This window comes from Sus scrofa, chromosome 8, assembly GCF_000003025.6.
Source record: "Sus scrofa isolate TJ Tabasco breed Duroc chromosome 8, Sscrofa11.1, whole genome shotgun sequence".
NCBI classification, from domain to species: domain Eukaryota; kingdom Metazoa; phylum Chordata; class Mammalia; order Artiodactyla; family Suidae; genus Sus; species Sus scrofa.
In genome coordinates, this window is record NC_010450.4 from 13,538,849 (window position 1) to 13,562,214 (window position 23,366).

The 23,366-nt window shown below is 38.3% G+C and overlaps 1 long non-coding RNA gene across 2 annotated transcripts; it reads right to left on the reverse strand.

Annotated features, from left to right (window-relative positions):
- On the reverse strand, nucleotides 1,238-23,193 carry LOC110262062. Of its 2 annotated transcripts, none has more exons than XR_002346581.1 (3): nucleotides 21,440-23,193; nucleotides 20,658-20,770; nucleotides 1,238-1,771 (listed from the first exon to the last, which is right to left on the reverse strand). It is a non-coding gene; the product is annotated as an uncharacterized LOC110262062 (long non-coding RNA). The 2 variants fall into 2 exon arrangements; XR_002346582.1 differs by lacking the exon at nucleotides 1,238-1,771 and adding an exon at nucleotides 12,417-14,087.

The following is a 23,366-nucleotide window of genomic DNA, read 5'->3' on the forward strand; positions in this document are numbered from 1 at the left end:
ACCTCTGTCACAGAACAAAGCCTCCAGTACTTGCAAAATAATATTATTTTGTCAATTACACGGTACGGTATTAATATTTTTTCCGGGAGTAGTATCCAGACCTATTCTGTTGGCTTTGGAAAGTATAAAGAATTTGGCAGTTGGAATCTTGTTTTCATAGAGATTATCTGAATGGCTGTGGCTGTGACCTGATAAATTGGTGCACCTGCTTTACTGAGTAAGAAGAAGGCTTTTTGGAAGCATGGTAGTATGGCTGTATAATTTTATAAGTGAAAAGGCTTAAAAAATTCTAGGAGGTTTAATTTCTGCCAGAGTTCCTGTGACAAATAAACCAATATATTTTTAAAGTAGTATGCAAACAAATCTAAAAGAGATCTATAATTAGTTGTTACTGCACATGGATTTCAGGGCAAATTAAATGAAACACGTTAAGGAGACTAGAGTTCATTGCCAGTGTTTTGTCTCCAAGCATGTTATTTTCATTCATAAGTTTTTAGAAAAGCTTTTTAAACTTTTCACCTTATTTAGAATAATTCTTTAAAATATAAATCCTGTGACTTTGCTGCAATGGCATTTTATATAGTATTGAATATGGAAAACCAATGGACACAGCAGCCATTTTTAAAACTTTGTATTGACGTACAACACATGTACAGAAAAATGCACGTATCATATGTCCACTTCAATGTATTCTCAAAAATTAAACACATCTGTGTAAACAGCACTTAGATCAAGGAACCAGCAGCCCTCTCATGCCCATTTTGAGTTAAAACCCATCAAAAGGGTAACCCTTATCCTTGCTTCTAATACAGTGCATTAGTTTTGTCTGCTTTTATTTACTTTTTTGTGTCTTCTGCTCAACCTGATGTCTGTGAGAGTCATTCATGTTTTTACATATAATAGTGTTTTGTTCATTCTCATAGTTGTAAAGTATGCTATCACACGAGTACCTAATTTTTATTTACTCTACTGTTGAAGAGCATTTGTGCAGTTTCCCGATTGAGGCCATGAGAAATAGAGTTCCGATAAACAATCTATCACATGCCTTTTGTTGAATATATATATATATATATATGTACATAGGCACACATATATATATGCCTCATCCTTTTTGCATAGTGGAATTTTAGATATTATGTATATATAAATGTGTATATATTTGTTAAGCACATATAAAAGGACTTACCTTCCTTTTAATAAATTATTTCTCACTGAGAATAAAAGAGACTAAGTCATTTGGAAATAATCTTTATAATAAATTTAAAAACTCCATTGTCACAGAATCATCAAATCTCATACGTGGAAGAATTTGAGAGGTCATCTCCAGGTAATCTCCAGGATTTACTTGATGTATGTGTCATTTTTTCTAATATTCTCAATAAATAGGCAATCAGCTTCAGTTTATTTACCTCCATGTTAAAGAAACCCACTTTTTGAAGAGGAAGCTACTTCAGTTATCACAAAGCCGAAACAGAGAAAGTTATTTCTTATATTAAACTGAAATGCAGCTTAGTCCCTTTTTGATTCTAGCTCTACTCTCAAAAGTCCTGTAGATTTGAGCTTAATTTCTCTTCTGCATGGTGATCTTGTAGATATTGAAAGATAGTCATTATGCCTTTTGAAAAAGCCATTTCTCTCTTCTTTTTTGTGTTGGTAATTGTTTCTAGATTCTTCAACGTCATGTAAACATTACATAGATGTAGTCTAGTCTGTCGTCATCTCTTTTAAATATTGATGCTCATTTTGAAAGAGAGAGAGAAAGGGAAAGAGACTGGAAAAGAAATGCAAAAAATGACCAACAAATGTTATTTCCCAAGGCTAGAATGACAGATAATTTAGATATTTTTGGCTTACATTTTTCCTAGGAGTTCTGAAATGAACTTAGAAACTTCTAGGAAAATAAAAAGTCATTAAACAATATGTGTCCAAAATTTTGCAAATTCTCTTACAGAATCACTAATCCAGTGTAAAACATACCACAACTATTCTCTTTCTTATACTGAGCCTGATTTTTTTTTATAAGCACAGGTTAATTATGTTAGTTGTTTTTGGCAAACACAATTATCATATCATATGTGAGACATAGTCAATGACAGTCTTGTGATAACTTTCACTTTTTCGTTCAATATTATTTAATTAGTTAAATTTCTTTCTTTATATGGTCACCCCTGCAGCATATGGAAATTCCCAGGCTAGGGGTTCAATCAGCGCAGCAGCAGAGGCCTACACCACAGCCACAGCAACGCCAGATCCAAGCTGCATCTGCAAACTACACTGCAGCTTGTGGCAAGGCTGGATCCTTAACCACTGAGCGAGGCCAGGGATTGAACCTGCATCCCCAGAGAGACAGCGCTGGGTTCTTAACCCACTGAGCCACAGTGGGAACTCCTCCACATTATTTATTACATATCTGTTGACCAAATAGCTTGAGTTACTTGAGTGTCTCTTCTTAGAGAAGCATGCTGCTGGTAAGGGAAGTGGACTTGTATTCCTCCCAGGATAAAACGATGGTAACAGCTGCAACAATGGTGACCACAAAGTAGCACATTACAGGATCACCCAATTCATTTCAGAGACTTTCATGGAATACTGAGCCCCGGAGTCAGGAAGCCCACAGTTCATAGAGAGAAAAACCGATAAACGTACAATGTGCCCAGAAGAGAGGAGTGTGATGGGATCCTGGAAGAGGGTTGGAAAGGTGTGGTGAGTGAAGTTTAGAGAAAACACGGAAGGCTCAGGCTGCAATCATTTTCTGAAAGGCTTTCTGAGAGGTGTCTTGAATGCAGTGTGGCATGAGTAAATCATTTAAACATAGAAGTGGCATGATCAGACTGGGTGTATCCAAAAATTCATTATGGCAGCATACCGCCCAGTGTAAGTCAGTTTTACAGGAGCATGTATTTATTCTTAATCATTTCAGTTTAGATGGAAGTTTCATCATTGAACAAATAACATTTCTGTAGTCAGTATGTCGTTAACCTTAAATGGTCAGGGAGGAAAAACTAATGAAAAAGATTTTTTTTTTTCCTAAACCAGATTTGAAATTTTCATTTTTCCTGGCTCTCTCATAGATGTTAACTTCAGACTTCAAATATTTATTTAATTTTACTGGTGTTGGTGGATTTACTATCTTCGAAAACCAAGTGTGACATAACTTTATTTCATATTAATAATGCTGTCTGAGCTTGGTTTCTACGACTCTTGGATACATTTGGAATATAAAGACGATCTTCTGGAAGTGGAACAAGACCTTTGCAGCTGTGCTTGTGTTAAACAGTTTCAGTCCAAAAATAATCATGTTCTTATATTACCATAGGGCACTGGGCTTTCTTTTGTGTTCAGCATTGATTTGGATCTATAAAATTTAGTATGCCAAGTTTGTCATCAAATCCTTGGAACTCAGAAGAGAGAATGGAGTTTGAGGTTAGTTTGCAGAAACAGAACTTTTTATTAATACTGGAAAATAGCCATGCTGATTGAAGGAAGGGTGGAAAAGCAGTACCATGTCTCTTTCCGTCTGAAACAACATGCAATCTCTTGCTAATAAATGCTTTACTCCAAAGAGCTGAAAATGTGCAGTGTTGGGCTGCCTGAAAATGAGCGCTGGAAGGAGGAGGAATAATGGAATAATGTCTTTCCTTCCCAATATGTCAGGTTCTTTGCCTGAGCAGACTCATTTGTCCACTGGTCTTTAGCTTCCATCAAGTCCAGCTCTTGAATGTCAGTCAGCCTGTCTAGGTGATAAGCACAGAAGCTTGTTCTAACCAATGACTCTGTGCCTACATTTTTACATTTGGCTTAGTTGGCCTGGGTTCCCTCAGCAGGCTGTCACTGGAGTTAGTAAAGGAAGAGATTGTGCCCTCAGATAATCTTGTGTTAAACATTACCTTCCTCTTCCAAATCCACTTCAACCTACCTGTGCACTAGGCAATAAGGGCTTGAAATAAGACAGCCTTAGATTACCAAACCCCTTCCTGCAAAACTCCTGCCTGGTTTTCACCTTTCTTTTATTGATTCTGTTACTCTGTGTTATGGGTTGGATTGCACACCCCCCCCCAATAAAAAAAAAGTGTTGCATTCCTAACCCCTCAGTACCTCCAGTTGAAGTCCTTCTCCCCCACCTCAAAATATGGCCTTATTGGAGTGCCTGCTGTGGCATGGTGGGTTAAGAATTTGACTGTAGTGGCTTGGGTCACTGCACATGCACATGTTCAATCCCTGGCCCAGCCCAGTGGGTTAAGGGATCTGTGTTTCAGAATACGTCACAGCTGCAGCTCAAATTCAGTCCCTGGCCTAGAACTTCCATACACCATGCGTGTGGCCATTTAAAAAAAAAAAAAAAAAAAAAAAAAAAAGAAGACCGTATTGGAATAGGGTTGTTAACAGATGTAATTAGTTAAGATGAGGTTATATTGCAATGGAGAGTGCCCGTCATCCAATATGACTATATCCTTGTGAAAAATTTGGTTACAGAGATACACACACAGGAAGAACTCCATGTGAAAATTGGAGTTACGCTATCACAAGTCAAGGAACTACAATAAGCTCCAAGAGACGCCTGAAACAGTTGCTTTCCTTATGCCTTGAGAGGAAGCATGGTCATGTGATCTCAGACTTGTAGCCTCCAGAACTGAGACAATAAGTTTAAGTTGTTTAAGCCACTCAGTTTGTGCTACTTTTTTTTTATGTTATCCCTGGCTAATGAATACATACACTCTCTTACTCAGTTATCTCTCTCTGTCTTTTAAACTTTGAGTCATGTGCATACCCACTGAGCTAATGGTAAACTTGACGCCTTGGTGCCCTGGCCTGGAAAGCCATCTGGGCTTCTCTAGATTACTCTGCTTTGACCTGTTCTGGATTCATTATCAACAAGCTAAGTGGCAGCTGTGCCCAGTTTATCCTACATGCCCTGGGGGAGTTGTTGTAATCCTCCAAAGTCCAGCAGTAGACTCTTTGTCATATCAGGCTGGACAGACCATGTTAAAAGACTTTTCACATGGCCCTGAAATTACTTCCATCGGCCAAACTAGTGCCATAATTCATTTTTATTATGTAAGTCCTTTATTCTATCCTTAACTCTGGAAATAAAATTTGCCGACTTGAAATGTTAGAGTTACTTTACAAGTGGCTTTAGAACTACCAAGTTAATTTAAGATGAGGTTAACCATACTTCTTTTTAGAAGAAATCTAGTAACCAAAATTCTCCTTCCAGAACTCTCTGTGGTGTATTCAATAGCCACTTTTTTTTTTTTTTTTTTTTTTGCTATTTCTTGGGCTGCTCCCACGGCATATGGAGGTTCCCAGGCTAGGGGTCGAATCGGAGCTGTAGCCACCGGCCTACGCCAGAGCCACAGCAACGCAGGATCTGAGCCGTGTCTGCAACCTACACCACAGCTCACGGCAACGCCGGATCCTTAACCCACTGAGCAAGGGCAGGGACCGAACCCGCAACCTCATGGTTCCTAGTCGGATTCGTTAACCACTGCGCCACGACGGGAACTCCAATAGCCACATTTGAATATGACCTGTGTGCAGCACATTGTATAGAAGAGAAAAGCTGGGTGTTTAAACAGAGGGCTTATCTCTATGTCCACGTTAATAGATACTTACTAAGTGGGACTAAAGGAAGAGGACTGGTAACAGGGAATTACTTGGAATCCTCCCTGTGCTGGACACTGTGCTGTGCCTTGTGGGTAATATAATGTGTAAGATAAAAATGATCTCCTTCCAATGGAGGAGAGACTCTCTTTTCAGTTCTCAAGGAATACATCCTCTGGAAGGGAGATAAGATAAGTGCAAAAAATAACTGTATTGCAATCTTATGTAAATAGAATGACCTAAGTGATAGCCAAATTTCTATGAGCAAATAGAAGTGAAAACAAATGCAGTTATACAATCAGAAATGACGTGGGACCAATCTCGAAGATAATCCAAGCCAAGGATAATAATTGTATCAAATTAGGTTCTTAGACCTATATTCTGACAAACGGTAAAATGCTTGTGCAACTGCTGTTCTGCTTTTCCTTTTCTTCCCTTAATGCCTTCTTCTTCTCCCCATCCCAACTTCGTGATCACAGAAACACAGGATAGGATTCTCAATAAATTTATAATGGCACAGACAAGAAGAAGAATATATTAGAAAACCTCTGAGGTCCTTATCACAAAAGTGCAATTGTACACTTTTTACCATGCAGGAGAGGAGCAAGTAGGTTAACACGGCGTGTGCATTTCTTTTATCACCAATCGCTATTGGAAGGGGAAGGTATATTAATTTATTTGAGAGCATCTGCTTCAGATTGTTATACCAGTATGTGCTATTGTAATTTGATTGCTAGTTTTAATTACTGTAAAAGTAGAGTCAGTTTGGAGAGAACATTCTAAAATGGAAAAAATTTATATATATTTTTAAAGATTTTAATTAGGTATGTCAGTGGACATGATTACCACTAATAATTCATCTAACAAGGAATAATGAATGGAGGTAAGACCCAAGCAGAGATCTTGAGGTCCTGGGTTCTAGTTTTGGTTGTGCCACCACCTCTCTATGTAGTTATGGATAAAATGCGGCCTCTGTCAGAGCATTATTTTCGTCATCTGTAGAAACATGCGTATTGGCCTAGATAATCACTAAATCTCCTTTTGACAGTAAGAGTTCATCTTACAAAATTAGCTCGATTAGAGCAAGAGGCCCATGATGTACATGTCTTGGATTCTCTCAGGCTGGATGCTGACCAGCTGCTCTTGGCTTCATCAAGCTTAACCATCTCCAATAATGTAAGTTATTGAAGAAATAGCTAGTAATAATAGGGAATATTAGTGCCAGACACCATGCCAAGTCTCTATTGTGCGATTGTCCACCATGAACCAGGGCGTGGGCGCTTACACTAACCCACATTTTATAGATGAGAAAAGTGCTCTCAGTCATTCAGTTGGGAAGTAAAGACCAGATTTAAATCCAGCTGTACCTGACTCCAGACTCTGGGCTATGGCGCACAAGGCTTCTGTTGTGGGTTGAATGGTGTCCACCCCCAAAAGATAAGTTCTACCTTTAGAACCTGTGAATTTGACCTTCTTTGGACAAAGGCTCTTTGTGGATGCTTAAAGAGATCATTCTGGATTTACTGGAGGTCTTAGATGTTATGACAAATATTCTTAGGCAGAAGAAGGGAACACACCAAGACACATGGAGAGAAGGCCATGTGGAGGCAGAGGCAGAGACAGGACTGATGCAGCCCCAAGTCAAGGAACATCTGGAGCCACTAGAAACTGCAAGAGGCAAGTGGTGGGGGTGGGGGGTCTCCTCTGGAGACTTTGAAGGGAGTGTAGCCCTGAAGATATCTTGATTTCAGATTTCTGGCCTTCACAACTGTGAGAGAATAGGTTTCTTTTGTTTTAATCTAGCAAGTTTGTGGTAACTTTCAAATGGAGGTCCTAGGAAACTAACACAATTTCCAATCCGGTAGATCTTTAAAATCACAGGAAGCTTTTCTTAAATGCAGATCAGAGGGCTTGGGACTGATAAACTGAATGAGGGTGATAGTTGTACACAAGCTCATTCAGTTGCCTCCAGGTCACAGAAGATGTTCCCTAGGAATAAGTGCCACCCCACGCCATGCCTGCCCTATGCCACCATGGCTCTCACGTGTGTCAGAGTGACTGCGATTCACCATGTTCTGGGCAGCTGCCTTGGTAAGAGATCCAGAAGTCCACACTGTGAATTCCTCAAAACTTCCTCAGGCTTACTGGTGCTCAGGAATTACTGACAAAATATTGCAATGGTTCATACAATTTTAACTGTAAAACGTAATATCAAAAATCACCCCCCCCAAAAAAAAAATTAAATTGTTGGTCACAGTGAGAGGCAGATCAAAATTCCTTATCAGAATAGTTGGAAAGTAAGGCTGGAACTCAGGTAAACTACCCAGTCTCACATCTCAGAGTGTGGGTGTATTTATTGTTTGGTTTTATCATACATGTTTGGTTCCCTGCAGAAGGATCCATTGTAGAAATGCAGCCTTCGCTAAAAAGTGGCCTTGTTCTCCCTTGGTAAAATTTGAACTACCATTTTTGGTCAAACTTCTAGGTAAAGAGAGTTTTACTTCTGGGAAATTCCACAAAAAGCTTAGATAAAATTATTGGGAGTGTATATATCTAGATAGATCATAGCAAATAAAATGATCTCAGAGGTACAGTTTCCTAGTCTGTAAAAAGATAATGGAAATGACACCTAAATTGCAGGGAATCATGGCAAGATAATGTTGAGAACCAGATGATACCTAATACAGTATTTGGCACAGGTAGGTGTGGCCCATATTGTTTTTATTTTCACCAGTGTCCTTTAATGGACTTGACATACATTTTTTCTTTCAATCTCATCTGCTTTATGTTTTCTTAAGTACATGGTTCTCATAAATAACTTTTTAGCAAGAAACTATTCTGGAGTATTCTATATTTCTTAATATACTTTTAGGAATTTTTGTTAGGTGTTTATTTAGAAAACATGTGCCATCGTTGTTTAATGGAATAGTCATAAAAGCAATACTCTAAATAAGGAAAGATAATGTCCTATGGTTAAGTAATAATTTTATCTCCTTACACACTTGATTGAATCAAGAATACTTTTATTTGGTTCTATACAGAAGAGGAAGAGACACTCTACCCTTTGAACCAAGGACTAAAAGCAATTGAAGATTATTCTTGATTTTCTCATTTTACTGAGATCTTCAACAGGGTCTATTTTGTTTAGGTTTAGGGAAAGGAGATGTTTCCATGGAAAGAAAAAATTTTAAAGTTATATTTGCCACAACTTTTTGTGGTTAAAATAATATTTATTTGGTTAAGGATTTGCAAGACCGGTATTTTTCTCCCTTCTCCTTAGAGCTTCCTTCTAATTATCACAGAAGATCCTTTGGTAACTCACTAGCATTTGTTAATCACAACTTACTGGAGGAGTTCATTCACATTGTGGCTCAGCGGGTTAAGAATCCAACTAATATCCATGAGGATGTGGGTTCCATCCCAGGCCTTGCTCAGTGGGTTGAGGATCCCACTGTGCCACAAGCTGCAGCATAGGTAGCAGATGGGGCTCAGATCCGGTATTGCTGTGGCTGTGGTATAGACCGCAGCTGCAGCTCTGATTCGATCCCTAGCCTGGGAACTTCCATATGGTGCAGGTACAGCCCTAAAAAGGAAAGGAAAAAAATATTACTGGAGAAAATTTTTGGTAAATGATAAGCTTTGCCTATTTCACTAGAAAACAGTAAGTACTGCTCAAAAGGTCTTATCAGTGTAGTATCATGGAAAGCTGTTTTAGGCCTAAAAGTGTAGTCTGTCCATTTGTGCAAACTGGTCTAACAGGCAATTGGAATTCCTTTCATAATTTTTATGATAGTCTAAGTTAATATTCACTAAACATTTTCTGCAGTCTAGGAATTGTACTCAAACTTTGCATATATAATTTCATGTAATCCTCTACCTATATCCATTTAAAAGCTGAGGAAATTGGAGCTCAGAGAAATCATATAATTTGCCTCAGTTCACGTAGTTAGTAACATTAACGGGTTACTGATTGTAAATAATAGTTACTAACGATAGTGGAGTAGTGATAGCCAAACTATTAGCTTAGGATGGTGTGTATTATTATTATTATTATTATTTGTACTTTTGCCTTTTCTAGGGCCACTCCCGCAGCATGTGGAGGTTCCCAGGCTAGGGGTCTAATTGGAGCTGTAGCCGCTAGCCTGCGCCACAGCCACAGCAACACGGGATCCAAGACGCGTCTGCAACCTACACCACAGCTCATGGCAACGCCAGATCCTTAACTCACTGAGCAAGGCTGTGATTGAACCTGCAACCTCATGGTTCTTATTCGGATTCGTTAACCACTGAGCCACGACAGAAACTCCCAGGATGGTGTATATTATTGACCCAAAGAGTTAAGACAATATGTGATGTACTCTTATCACTATGTGCTTCATCAAGGAGTGTTTCACACTAAACTGTATGCAGATCTCCCGTGTATGTTTTGGTTAAGGCTGTTTGGTTAAGTGAAATGTTTTGGTTAAGTTTCACTAACACAGAGTAACATCAATACAATCAATTAAAGCAAAGCATTTAGCATTAAATTGAGAGCTGCCAGAGGGAACTGGTAAGCCCTTATATTAGTTATCGATTTCTACATAAACTAAATCAAATTTAGGGACTTAACACCCATTTATTTTTCTCACAGTATTTGTAAGTCAGAAATATATGCACAGCTTTCCTGGGTCCTCTGCTTCAGAGTCTCTCATGAGGCTCCCATCAAGTGACAGCAAGGGATAGGTTGTCGTATGGAAAGTCAAATGGGGAAGGATCTTCTTCTAAGCTCACTTATGTAACTCTTTGCAAAATTAGGTTCTTTTGGGATTGAGGGTCAGAGTTTCCAGTCAGCTGTTGACAGGAGATCGCCCCCCCGACCCAGCTCCTTCTACATGGGGCTTCTCAACCTGGCAACTTTCTTTATTAGGCAAGGAAAGGAGTCTGCCACCAAGGTGGAAGTCAGAATTTTTATAACCTAATCACAAAATGACTTTTCCCAACTTTGAAAAATCCTATTGGTTACCAAAGGGTGAGGATTATAAAAGAATGTGGATGGAATCATTGAGGGCCATCTTGGAAGCATCCTACTCTAAATCTTCCCTCTTCTTTTTGGCCATTTTGCTGTTTCATGGAATGCTCTATACTTGACACCATGTTTGGCATAATTAAAGAGGGAGCAAAGTTCTTAAATTGGGAAATCTTTTTTTCTAGTGCTTCTGATATAATCTGTCTCTCTGCGCTTTTGTGTTCTACAAATCTATAGGTGTTCATTAGCTATAGACTCGGCATCCTATTGTCATGTCAAAGTATGTAGTTCACTTTTTTCATAGACTTTATTTTTTAGAGCAGTTTGGGGTTCTCAGAAAAATTGAACAGAAAATGCAGAGAGCTTATATATACCCTCTGACCCCACACATACACAGCCTACCCCACACATACACAGCCTATCCCACACCATTTGTTACAATTGATGAACCTACAACAATACATCATTGTTCCTCAAAGTCCATAACTTGCTAGGATTTGAATGGGGTTGTGTTGAATATATAGATCAAGTTGGGAAGAACTGATATATTGGCAATACTGAGTCCTCTTATTTATGAATGTTGAGTATTTCTACATTTATTTAGTTCTTTTCTGATTTATTTAATCAGAGGTTTGTAGTTTTCCTCATATAGATCTTGTACCTATTTCTTCTTTTGAAATATTTTATTTTTATTTCCTTTTCACATTCTTTTGCATAATAGTTTACTGTAGAACATTGAATATAATTTCCTGTTCTATACAGTAGGACTTTGTTTATTTGTTTTATATACAGTAGTGTGTAGCTGCTAATTGCAAACTCCTAACCCCCTGCCCTCTTTCCCTTTTGGTAACCATAAGTTTGTTTCTATGTTTAAGAGTCTGTTTTGTAAATAAGTTTATTTGTATCAATTTTTATTCTTTATTTTTAAAATTTGTAATGCAAATTTTTATTGTAGCTGATTTACAATGTTCCTTCAATTTCTATTGTATAGCAAAGTGAAAGAGTCCATGTGTAAGTGATATCATATGATATTTGTCTTTCTCTTACTTTACTTAGTATAATAATCTCTAGGCCCACCCATGTTGCTGCAAATGATACTATTTCATGGCTGAGTAATATCCCATTATGTGTGTGTATGTATATATATGTGTATGTGTGTATATTTTTATGTATGTATGTACCTGTGTATACATATATACGTATACCACATCTCCTTTATCCAGTCACCTGTTGATAAATACTTAGGTTGCCTCCGTGTCTTGGCTATTATAAATAGTGCTGCTGTGAACATTGGGGTATGCGTTTCTTTTCAAATTAGAGTTTTATATTTTCTGGATATATGTCCAGGAGTAGGATTGCTGGATCATATGGTAGTCCTGTTTTTAGTTTTTAAAGGAATCTCCATAATGGCTGCATCAATTTACATTCCCATCAACCATGTAGGAGGCTTCCCTTTTCTCTACAACCTTTCCAGCATTTATTATTTGTACTCTTTTTAGTGATGGTCCTGACCAGTATGGGATATGTCAGCGTATTTTCATGTGCCTAGTGGCCATCTGTATGTCTTCCTTGGAGAAATATCTTTTTAGATCTTCTGCCCATGTTTTGATTGGATTGTTGTTTTTTTTTTATTTTGCTATTGTTTTTGAGTCATATGAGCTGTTTATATATTTTGAAAATTAAGCCCTTGTTGGTCTCATTATTTGCAAATATTTTCTCCCAGTCCATAGGCTGGCTTTTCATTTTGTTTATGGTTTCCTTTGCTATGCTAAAGCTTATATGTTTGATTAGGTCCTATTTGTTTATTTTTGTTTTTATTTCTATTGTGTTTGGAGACTGACCTAAGAAAATATCAGAACGGTTTATGTCGGAGAATGTTTTGCTATGTTCTCTTCTAGGAGTTTTATGGCATCCTGTCTTAAGTCTTTAGCCATAGTTTACTTTTGTGTTATGGGGTGAATGTGTGTTCTAATTTAATTCATTTGCTTGTGGTTTTTAAGCTTTCCCAGCACCACTTACTGAGTAGACTTATCCTTTTGCCATTGAATATTCTTACCTCCTTTGCCAAAGTTTAATTGACCCTGGGTATGAGTTTATTTCTGGGCTTTCTATTCTGTTCCACTAATCCATATTGTACGTACTTCTATATAGATTTTTACCCAAGTATTTAATTTTGGAGTGTAGTTAATGTAAGTTTTAAATTTAAAATTCCACTTTTAAATATAGAATATAAGTAAACAAGTTTTATGTATTAAATTTAGATCTTGCAACACTGATATAATTGCTAATAGTTTCAAGAGTTTTGGGTTGTTTTTGATTCTTTCAGATTTTCTACACAATTATGTCATCTGCAAGTATAGTTTCATTTCTTACTTTATGATTTATGTGCCTTTTATTTCATTTTCTTGTCTTATTCATTAGCTAGAATTTCCAGTATTTGTTGAAAAGGAGTAGGGTAAGGATACATTCTTAGCTTTATTCCTGATCTTATAGGGAAATCTTACAGTTTCTTACCCTTAAGTATTATGTTACTTTTATGGTTTTTGTAGATTTTTTAAAATATCAAATTAGGGAAGTTCTCTTTTAGTCCTAGTTTTCTGAGAGATTTTAATCATGAATGGTCATTGGATTTCTCAGATTTTTTCCATCCATTTATGTGATCATGTGACTTTTCTTCTTTATCCTGTTGATGTGTAGTCTGTTTTTTTTTTTTCCCCTGGCACTCTTTAGGAAGATAACTGTAGTTTTGACTCACTCAGTTAAAGAGGAAGAAATACAAAGCCTGATTTTCCCCACACTTGCAAACAACATTCTCCAGTGCAGCCTAATGGTAGTAAAACTAGTATTTTCAGAGCTACTTGTAATTTTTCAATGGCTTTAAAATTTGGAGAGAGGAAGGAGTGTGATTGATTTTTGCCATATGAATAAAACCCTCAGAATTCCTAATAAAAGACCAAATTATAAGAATGACATGTATATTAGATGAGATTTGTATTCAATAGAGGTAAATTAAGTACTTGGTACATGGTAGACAATTAATAGTTATTTTTTCTTTTTCTTATTTTCCTTTTCTTTTTCTAATGATGATGATATTGGCTGTGATCAGACTGAGCTCTCTAAGTATTAGACTATATATTTTTTACTACTTGGGTTACATATTCGTATTTCCAAGACTGTACTACATGTGCCAAACACTTTTAATATATTGCATAGCCTGCTATATATTCTCAGATAAGGCAGAATATTAAAAAATAATATACATTTTAATAAAGATGAATAATTTTTATTTTTATCTAGTTAAGAGGAAAATATGGAAAGGATACTAATGCCTCACCCTTCAGGAGAAAAATACAGTAATACTATTATGGAATGACATACATAAAATATTTTCGTAGTAGGAACATCCTGGCTAGGAGATGAATAGATGTTTGGAAAGGCCATTGACAGGCTAAGTTTTCAGTGCTTGTGCTTCCATCTTGCCCTGTGTTGGGAGAGTTGGAAAAGTGCCAAATTACTCTTTAAAAAAAGTTGAGAATGAGATTGGGAAACTATAGCAGAAAGAGATATGCAGTCTTTCAAATGATAGCAGAAGAGGGATGGTGATGGAGCAGGATTTTATGTTGGTATTTGTAGTTTGATGTGCAACACAACTCTCTCATTTTTTTATCACAAGCTTTTTCAATAAACTCTGATCAATCTGCATTGCTTATGAGCATTTGATAAAAGGATATGTTTTGAAGGAAGAATATTCAGGACTCAATCTCATTTTTAAAGATTGGCTTGGTGTGAAAACAAAGGATGCCCAGGGAAAAACAGTCACATATTAACCAGTAATTCAAATTCTCTGGTATGTGTGATAACGGGCTACCTGCCGTTGATATAGAATGGAGCATGATCTCGACTCTGCTTTTACAGCGGCCACAGTCCTCACTACAGCATATCCTGTGAATCTCATAGTGTATTAGTTGAAAACCTGTTTAGAGTTATTGACAAATGTGCCTTGAATAAGGATTCCTTGATTAAAGAGGTTAGGAAAATGCTTCATGCTCTAACTTCTCGTACAGATTCCCAAAGCTCTTTAGTACATTAAAGACTGAGATGTCTGTAATTAAATGTACTCTATAGTCACATGTACTTATTTAACTTTGTTTAAGCCAGTCTTTCCCAAATGTATCTGCTTGTGAAACTCATTTTAAAAAGAACATCCCTATTATCTTCTCTTGGACAATGTTCCCTGGAAAAATCTCATTTAGAAAATACAATTTTAGCAGGAAAAATAAGGAACAAATGACATGTTTTTGTACGGGAGTATGCATTTGTTAACATAATAGCATATTGGAAAGAGCTGTCATTCTCTTCGAAGTTTTTATAGGATGCTTACCCTGTTAGGTCTTTGTATAAGTTAGGGTAAGCAATAAGAGCTGCTGTAACAAATAATTCCTAAATCTCAGTGACTGAGACTAAAATAGTTATTTCTTGCTTATGTCACAATTTCAATGCTGATTGGCATTGAGCGTTGATCTGTGGAGTCATTCAGTGAGTCAGGATTCCTAAAACCACATTCTGAAGCTTTAGGAGCTTTCCCTTGATCATATGAGCAGAAGAGATTCCTCACAGAAAATTACACAGATGATTTGGAGAGCCATGCTTAGAAATGACAAGCATCATTTTTGCCCAAGTTTCATTGTCTGGAACTTGGTCATATGGCCTCACATCTATCATTGTGTCAAACAAGAAGAATGCAGATAAGGATGGGCACTTGCAGTTCCAATCACACATTTGGAAAAGTGTCTAGGAGCTTACTAGTGCGACCAAGTAGGTAAGAATATTTTAGTTCCAAGGAGCTATGTGAATAAAGGGCAAAAGTCATTCATAAAGTGAAAGGAGGTTTTGGAGAACAGTGAGAAGTCCAGATGGCAAATGAGTGCAGAAAGAGTGTTTGGGAATAGACTGTAAAGTATCCTAAATTGGGCTGAGGAGTTGGACTTTTTGTTATAAAGAGTTGGGAATCGATAGAGGTTTCCAGGGTGAGTGCATGAGCACATTTAATTCATGTAAGCAGCTCTGAGAAGGTGGTGTAAGATGGACTAGAGAAATAAGAGTCTTGTAGAAATAGAGGATAATGAACAGGAAGCTGTTGAACTTGCCTGGAAGAAAGGGTTCATGTTCATTATAAGAACTGCATTAGCGATGAAGGGGAGAAGCTACATTGAACAGATAATTTCTTGGGGAAAAAACATCAATAAATTTGATAAAGGGTTTGCCGTAGCGAAGAACTGGAAGAGAAAAATGATTTTAAAGTTTCTGGTTTTTCAGCTCGAGAAGATGGTATCATAATTTATCAACTGTCTTGGAGTTGGAGCAGATTTGGGGGTAAAGATAAGTAGTTTTTCTCACATTGAGTTGAATCTGAGGGTTGGTGGTCCATGGCTGGAGTTTGGAAGAGAATAAACTATTGCTTGGAGAGGAATAAGCACATAGACTCAATTTGAAATCTTGAGAATCAATGAAGTCAGTCATAAGTCACAGGAGGGAATAAAAAGGGAAAAAGAGCCAAGGAGAGAACTCTAACCAAGGATGAAAGTTAAGTGGTAGGTAGAGAAATAAAACATTGTGAAGTTGCCTTAGTGATCACAAATAAAAGTTTATCCAGGGTAGCATTGTGTAGTAGGAAAAAAAAAGTCCTTTCCTAAAACGTGATATCCAAAAATTTTCCTTCCTTGAATAGCACAGACATTTTTGTCAATGTCTTGGAAAATAAAATATATTGCTATTGGGAATTTTTAAAAAGTAAATCTCTGTGACCGTTACTTAAAACATGTTTCCAAACTTGTTGCTTGACTAATAGAAAACATTTGTGTTGAAAGCATGACAGCTGATATCACTTTTTCTCCATAGAATCAATATTTGGTAAACACCAGATTTTCCTGGATAAATAAGTGAAAGAAATTGCAATATATGTAATTCGCGTTATGGAATAAGTGACGGCATGGGAAGTTAGAATGCTCCACTAGTTTTTGACCACTGATGCTGGCATGCAGACTTTGTGGGGAGAGGGAAATGATTGTCACATTTTAATTTACTTAGAAGAAAAAAACCTGAAATGAGTTTCATGGCAAATGCACATCCAAGAGATATTTCTGTGAAGAAAAGAAATAACTGCTAAATGGATCCTCATTTGGGGCATAATCAAAACTTGACAATTTACATATTTATGTATTTGTGAACATTTCCTTTGTGGACTTTTAAATGGACATTTATAAAAGGTTTAGTATTTTTGGCATGGGAAATGCGTAGAGTATGTTGCCCATTCAGAACTTGAATAGGGAAACAAAAATACATTAGTCTATCCATTTTCTTACTTTGTTTAAAGAAAGAGAAGGATATTGAGCATTAACTATATTATTAAATTAGGGATCCCTGTGGCTCTGTGCATTATCCAACCAGATGTATGAGCTGTATGTGCCTCTTTGCTCTAAAGATTATTCCTTCTCTTGCTATCTCCCTTGCTTCTAGGCATAGTGAATCAGGAGTGTTCCAGGTAGAATGTGAGTGATAGGGAATAGAGGAAAGCTATGGAGAGGATTTTATCTCTGCTTTCTACACAACACAGCCAAAGTTCTCCAAAAATTTGCAAGAGTCACAGCTCACTTCACTTGCCTCTGGCTTAGACATTTTCCTACGCCTACATTCCATCAAAACAATTCCGAGTAAGCCTGCTAAAGATCTATCCAAACAGTGGACCAAGTACAAGTTGCTTTATGCATCCAATCAGTTGAGAGCGCCCTTGTTTGCTGCTTTGGCTTCAGGGAAACCATGCACTACTGGCTTTTTCTTACTCAACAGCCACTCCCTCTTTCTGCTTCACACCATGTAGGACATTCCATTGTGGTTTGTCCCCAGATTCCTGTCTGACTCTGTAGCACATATTCCTGATTTTCTATGTATGGGTTCATGGCATTACAAAGTTAGAAACTTGGGTTTGGAGTTCATATTCAAATGGATTAAAAGACTCAAAACAACATTAAAGATCATTAATAATTATGACACAATGAGCTTAACATGATTTCCTGATGTGAAAGAAATCCATTGTCATTGTATTAGCTAAGCGCGTAAGGTTGTTGTCCCAATTTTATATTGTCACTGCCAAACCAGATAAACGAACACATTCTAGAAAAACCTTTGGTCATTCTTTGCACTAGTTGCCATTATAATAGATCCATACTTAACAGCGCATTGCACCTCATCCTACAAGTACCACTGTCCTACCAAATATCAAATACCACACAGTCTGTTCAGGTCAGTGTTATGCCTCTTTAGAAAGTTCCACTACAGCTTCTTAGATTTTACAGGCCGATGCAAATACAGGAAAGCTGTGAGGGTGGTTTTGACGTTCACCTATCTCCTGGGACTCTGCTGGGCAGCCGTGCTCCTCTTGGTCGTGCTCTCAGCACTCCTCAAGGACCTCTACCTCCTTCTAAGTGCCAGTGACTCCCAAAGGCTATTTACATCTGCCTAGTTAGAATTTCTAGATGGTCATTTTGCATCCACACTGGGATAAAGTTGGGCCCTTACTTTTTTCTTTTTTTTTTTTAGGGCCTCACCCCGCAGCTTATGGAGGTTCCCAGGCTAGGGGTCCAGTCGGAGCTACAGCTGCCGGCCTACACCACAGCCACAGCAATGTCAGATCTGAGCTGCGTCTGTGACCTGCACCACAGCTCAGGAAACACCGGATCTTTAACCCACTGAGCAAGGCTAGGGATTGAACCTGCAACCTCATGTTTCTAGTCGGATTCACTTCTGCTGCGCCACGATGGGAACTCCTTGCGCCTCTACTTTTTATGATTCTCTCAAACACACACCTGTCCTCCTGATTCAGTTTGTTGTGCTCCCCCGCAACCCCCTCCCTCAATCCAGGTAAGTGTGCACTGAGGGACTGTGTTGTCATTTTCATTCTCTCAATATCCTTTAATATCCCCTCTGCTTTCTGCTCCCCTCTCTTTATCCTGGTTACCTCTGCCTAATGGTGCACCAGTTAATTTGATCAATTATGCCCTTAAAAAAACTCTTTATTCAGTGCCCTGGTCCCTATATTCACCGTATATGCTACAGTTACCTGACAAAGTTAGGAATACTTTATGACAGACAGGAAATTATATCTAGGAGCGTCGTCACATTATCCAACCTCCCTGCGGTTAGTTTAGAGACACAGATCAGTGCTGGCTGATGAACTTCGGGTGGAAGGGAAGGTCCAGGTGTGCCTAAAGTTCCTAGTTTCTGAATTTCTTTGGCTAGTACATGTGTCTGTCCTAGCCGAAGAAATTTAAAAGTAGAAACCATTTCTTCACGCTTACTCTTCCCCTGCTCCAGCAGCTCTTGAGGCCAGATGTTCCAGAAGCTGTAGCCTCAAGATGCTTATATCATGGATCAGAGATGGTGGGAACAACCTCTAGGAGTCAGGGGTAGCTTAGCCCATCCTGACGAATGCATTTTGTAATGGTTCTTTCTGATTACCAGTGTTCTTGCTTTTCAGTTCTTCTTTCCATACCATTACCAGCTCTCTTTCTAAGTGCACCTCACTCCATTATTTTAATTATATGACTTAATGGTGCCTAATGTCTTTAAAGGAAAGGCTACATGCTCTGATAGCACACAAGGTCCCTCAGGACCTGATCCATGGGTACCTGGAGACCCATCTCCTGCAAGCTCTTTGTGTAACTTTCTCTCCAGTCACATCAAATATCACTCAGGGACTCATGTCTTTCTTTTTTGAGCACATGCTACTTACTTTTTAAAACAGAAGTCATAAGTAAATACATTCTCATGGAAACAAGTCAATGTAGGGGTATTTAGAGGAAAATGTCAAACTTTCCCTTTCTCTTATTTTTCTTATATTCATTTTCATCCTCACAATCAGAAACCACAGTGTACCAACTTTTTGTGGTGCATTCTTCCTGTCTGCTTTCCATGAAGTTACTTATGTAACATCTTTTTTTTTAATTTATTTTATTTTTTATGTTTTTGGTCTTTTTAGGGCTACACCCACGGCATATGGCATATGGAGGTTCCCACGCTAGAGGTCGAATCAGAGCTGCATTTGCTGGCTCACGCCACAGCCACAGCTACGTGGGATCTGAGCCAGATCTGTGATCTATACCACAACTCATGGCAACGCTGGATCCTTAACCCATTGAGCAAGGCCAGGGATTGTACCCGCATCCTCATGGATGTTAGGTTCGTTAACCACAACAGGAACTCCTTATTTTGTCTTTTTTTTTTTTTAACATCTTTTTCTAATTATAAATGGTGTTATATTTATATATCATTCTGCACTTACGTTCTTATTGCCTCTGTTATATTTTATATTCTATTCTCTCTGCTTAGAAGTGCCTTTTCTAATTTTGTGGAATACACATTTGTCTTTCAAGGTACAGCTCAGATGTCAACTTTTGGGTGAAGCCTTTTTCTAAACCTCTGACCTGCAGGGTAAATTCTACCCCACTTTATCCTGTGTACGTTTCTCCTCCACCAGAGCTCCTATTGCATTGTGATGGAATTAAGGGCTGTGAAAAATACTTTACTCCTTTAGTAATTTTTTCATGTATGTAGTGGACACATCACATACCTACATAAATTAACTCCAGCATTCATTCATCAGATCTTCCAATCTTTTTGCTTTCACTTACCACTATGCCTAGTGTTAGGAGGAAGAGAAGCAGTTCTCTGACAAAAGGAACTTAAAATTAAGTTTAAAATCAGCACAGATTTGAATATACAGAATTCTGGGGAATAATTCCAAATGCAATAATTGGTATAACAGTTTTTTTTTTTCTTTCTCTCTTTACCCCTTTCATTATATATTCTAGATGGAGTTACAGTAATTTCACTTCCCTAAAGTCAAAACACTCTCCTCTTGTATTTGTTACTCTTCATTGGACCCCCTGCTCTGAAGAAGTCTCTGAATTCTTTTAGTTATATGATCAAGCCTCTTTCTGTATTTATATCTTGCAACATCTTTTATGCTACCATAATACCTTGTCTTTAAACTTACCTTAGCATTGAGCATACTCCACTGAAGTTTTCGGTTTATTTATGTGTCTTGTGCCCTGGAAGAATACCATCAAGAACTGGACAACACCTTGCTCATTAATCTAGTCCCAGAGCCTAGTGAGAGCAAGATAAATGCATAAAATGGTTTTTTGATGAGTTAGAATATACTTTTAATAGGCATTTTAAATAGCTTCCACTTATTGAGCACTTATTTTGCACCAGATAAAGAACTAAGTGCTTTACAAATACAATCTCATTAAGTTGTCATACTAATTCTTTGATGAGGACGCTATGCCCACTTAGCAGGTGAGGAACCTGAGCCTTAATGAGGTTAAGTAAACTGGTGAACATCACGCAGCTCGTTAAGTAAAAGAGTCAGGTCCACCTGAACTCTAAAGGGAACCTTATTACCCTCCCACTGTACTTAGTGGTGGCATAGTGTCATTTCCACTCTATTTTCTAATTTGAAAAGCTCGTTTTTCAGATGTGCTGTTATGGACTGAATGTGCCCCTCCCACATCTACCTGCTGAAACTTTACATCTTCCATCCTGATGTGATCATATTGGGAAATACTTAGGATAAGGTCCCAAGAATTAGTGTCCTTGGAAGAGTCAAGAGAGCTTCCCTTCCTGGCTCTTAGTCACCACGTGAGGAAACAAGAGAGGTAGGCATTGGGCAACATTGCAGAGGCTCCCCCTCACAACCTGACCAGCCTGGCACCTTAACCTTAGACTCTCAGCCTCCAGAATATGAGAAATACATTTCTACTGTTTAGAAACTACCTTGTCTTTGGTGCTTTGGTACAGCAGCTGAAATTGATGAAGACATATGTCATATCATAGCCTTAAGATGTTTTTTCCGTAGAAGGCTCCATATTTTTCTTTTTTCCTTTGTACCTTCTTTCCTTTTTTATATCTTCCTTCCATCTTAACTTTTCCCATTCATGGAAACTTTGACCATGCCTGTCAACATCTGTGAAAAACAATGATTCTAAGAGAATCTCAAGACCCTTGGCTAGATTTTATTGGCTAGATGTGAAGTTTTAGGGAGAGATTATCCACAGTCGTTTTAGCGTTTGCCTCCAAGAATCCGTTCCGGTGACCAAAACTGAATACCTTCTTTTCTTCTTTTCTTCCTTCCAAGCATTGCAGAGAGCCAGCCTCCTCTCTTCTCTCTCACTCTGCTACCTTTCCCTATATTCTTTGGATTTCTTCTCCCCTGTAGCTGGTTGCAGAGAGTACATTTTTCTATATGTTTCTCTTTCTAGCGTCACTGAAGGAAAACTACACAGTGCTAATGTTTTTAAATCCCTTTTAGATTTCAAAACAATTGTTTCCAACTCTGCTGAATTTCATCTAAAGATTCAGGTTTTTGTCTAGTGCTCTAATATTTGCATTTCTTTATTAATAAGTCAGGACAGAAAAAGATACTACAACAGAGTGGAGGAAGCCTGGAGTCCAGTTTCACTGGGGCTACAGTTTCACTAGGGCTTTTCATTTGAGTGTGTAAACTCCAAGCTTACAGGTAAATAAAAGCTACCAGGTTCATTTTCAGGCACACACAATACTTTGCTCTTGAGTTGGCAACAAAAAATTAAGTGCTGTGTAACACGAGACACCCACGTTCCTGGGGCAGGGTGGGTGCCGCTAAAAGCTGTTAATAAACTCTGTGCTTCTGGGAGTACACGGTGAAACACTGCTCCTCATACTTAGTGTTTGTTCATGCACAAAATATTTAGTGCGCAAATGGCACTGTAGAAGAACTAGCATGTGCTTCGAGAAGGCCGCAGTTTATAGAAGACTTTCCCCACCCCCAACTGTACCTTGTATCCTGGTCAGCAATTACCGATAGTCACTCACGGAGAAAGCAGCCTGTGCTAGAGCAACTGTTGATACCAGCGCACAACACAGTCAACCCATCCTTATGCGGTGTTGAGTTATTTATGAGCCCATCAGCCGTTTGAGGGACAACGGTCATCTTTGATTATGGTGTCATGCCTTGCTTGAAGAACATCAAAGAACATCTAGGAGTCCTCTTTGCCTTCGGGACCAAGCGTGAGCCCTGTGTTGTGGTGCAAGAGGCTCTGTAATAACCGAGCCCTGACTAATCTTGACTCATCTGTCACCACTCTCTGGTTTGTGCTCTGCTCACTAACAAAATCAGACTGTTGGGAGTTCCTCCCCCACGTCAGCATGTTTCTCATTTCCTTTCATTCCACTTTGCCTGCGATGGTTCCCTGTTTCCCTGACCCCCTCCCCCTCCCCAGCCACAGTTTGGTGCCACACCTCCAGCTGGATAATTCTTAATGATCTTTAATGGTTCAGTTTGCCATGACCGCCACAGGAAATCGCCCCTGACTCCAAGAACACTGGATTTTGATACCCTTCTTCTGTATTCTTGAAACACTATTTAGTGTTCTCAATTGCCCCTCTGTAACTGTAGCATTTCAATGTCCTCTTGCTCACTCTGCTGTGACCTTCTTAGTTTTTTTAACTTTTTAAAAAATTGTTTTACTTTTTTTTTTTTAGAGCCACACCTGATGAGGCACGTGGACGTTCCCAGGCTAGAGGCTGAATTGGAGCTACAGCTGTGCCTATGCCATAACCACAGCAACACAGGATCTGAGCTGCACCTGCAATTTATACCACAGCTCAGGGCAGTGCTGAATCCCTGACCCATTGAGTGAGGCCATGGATCGAGCCTGCGTCT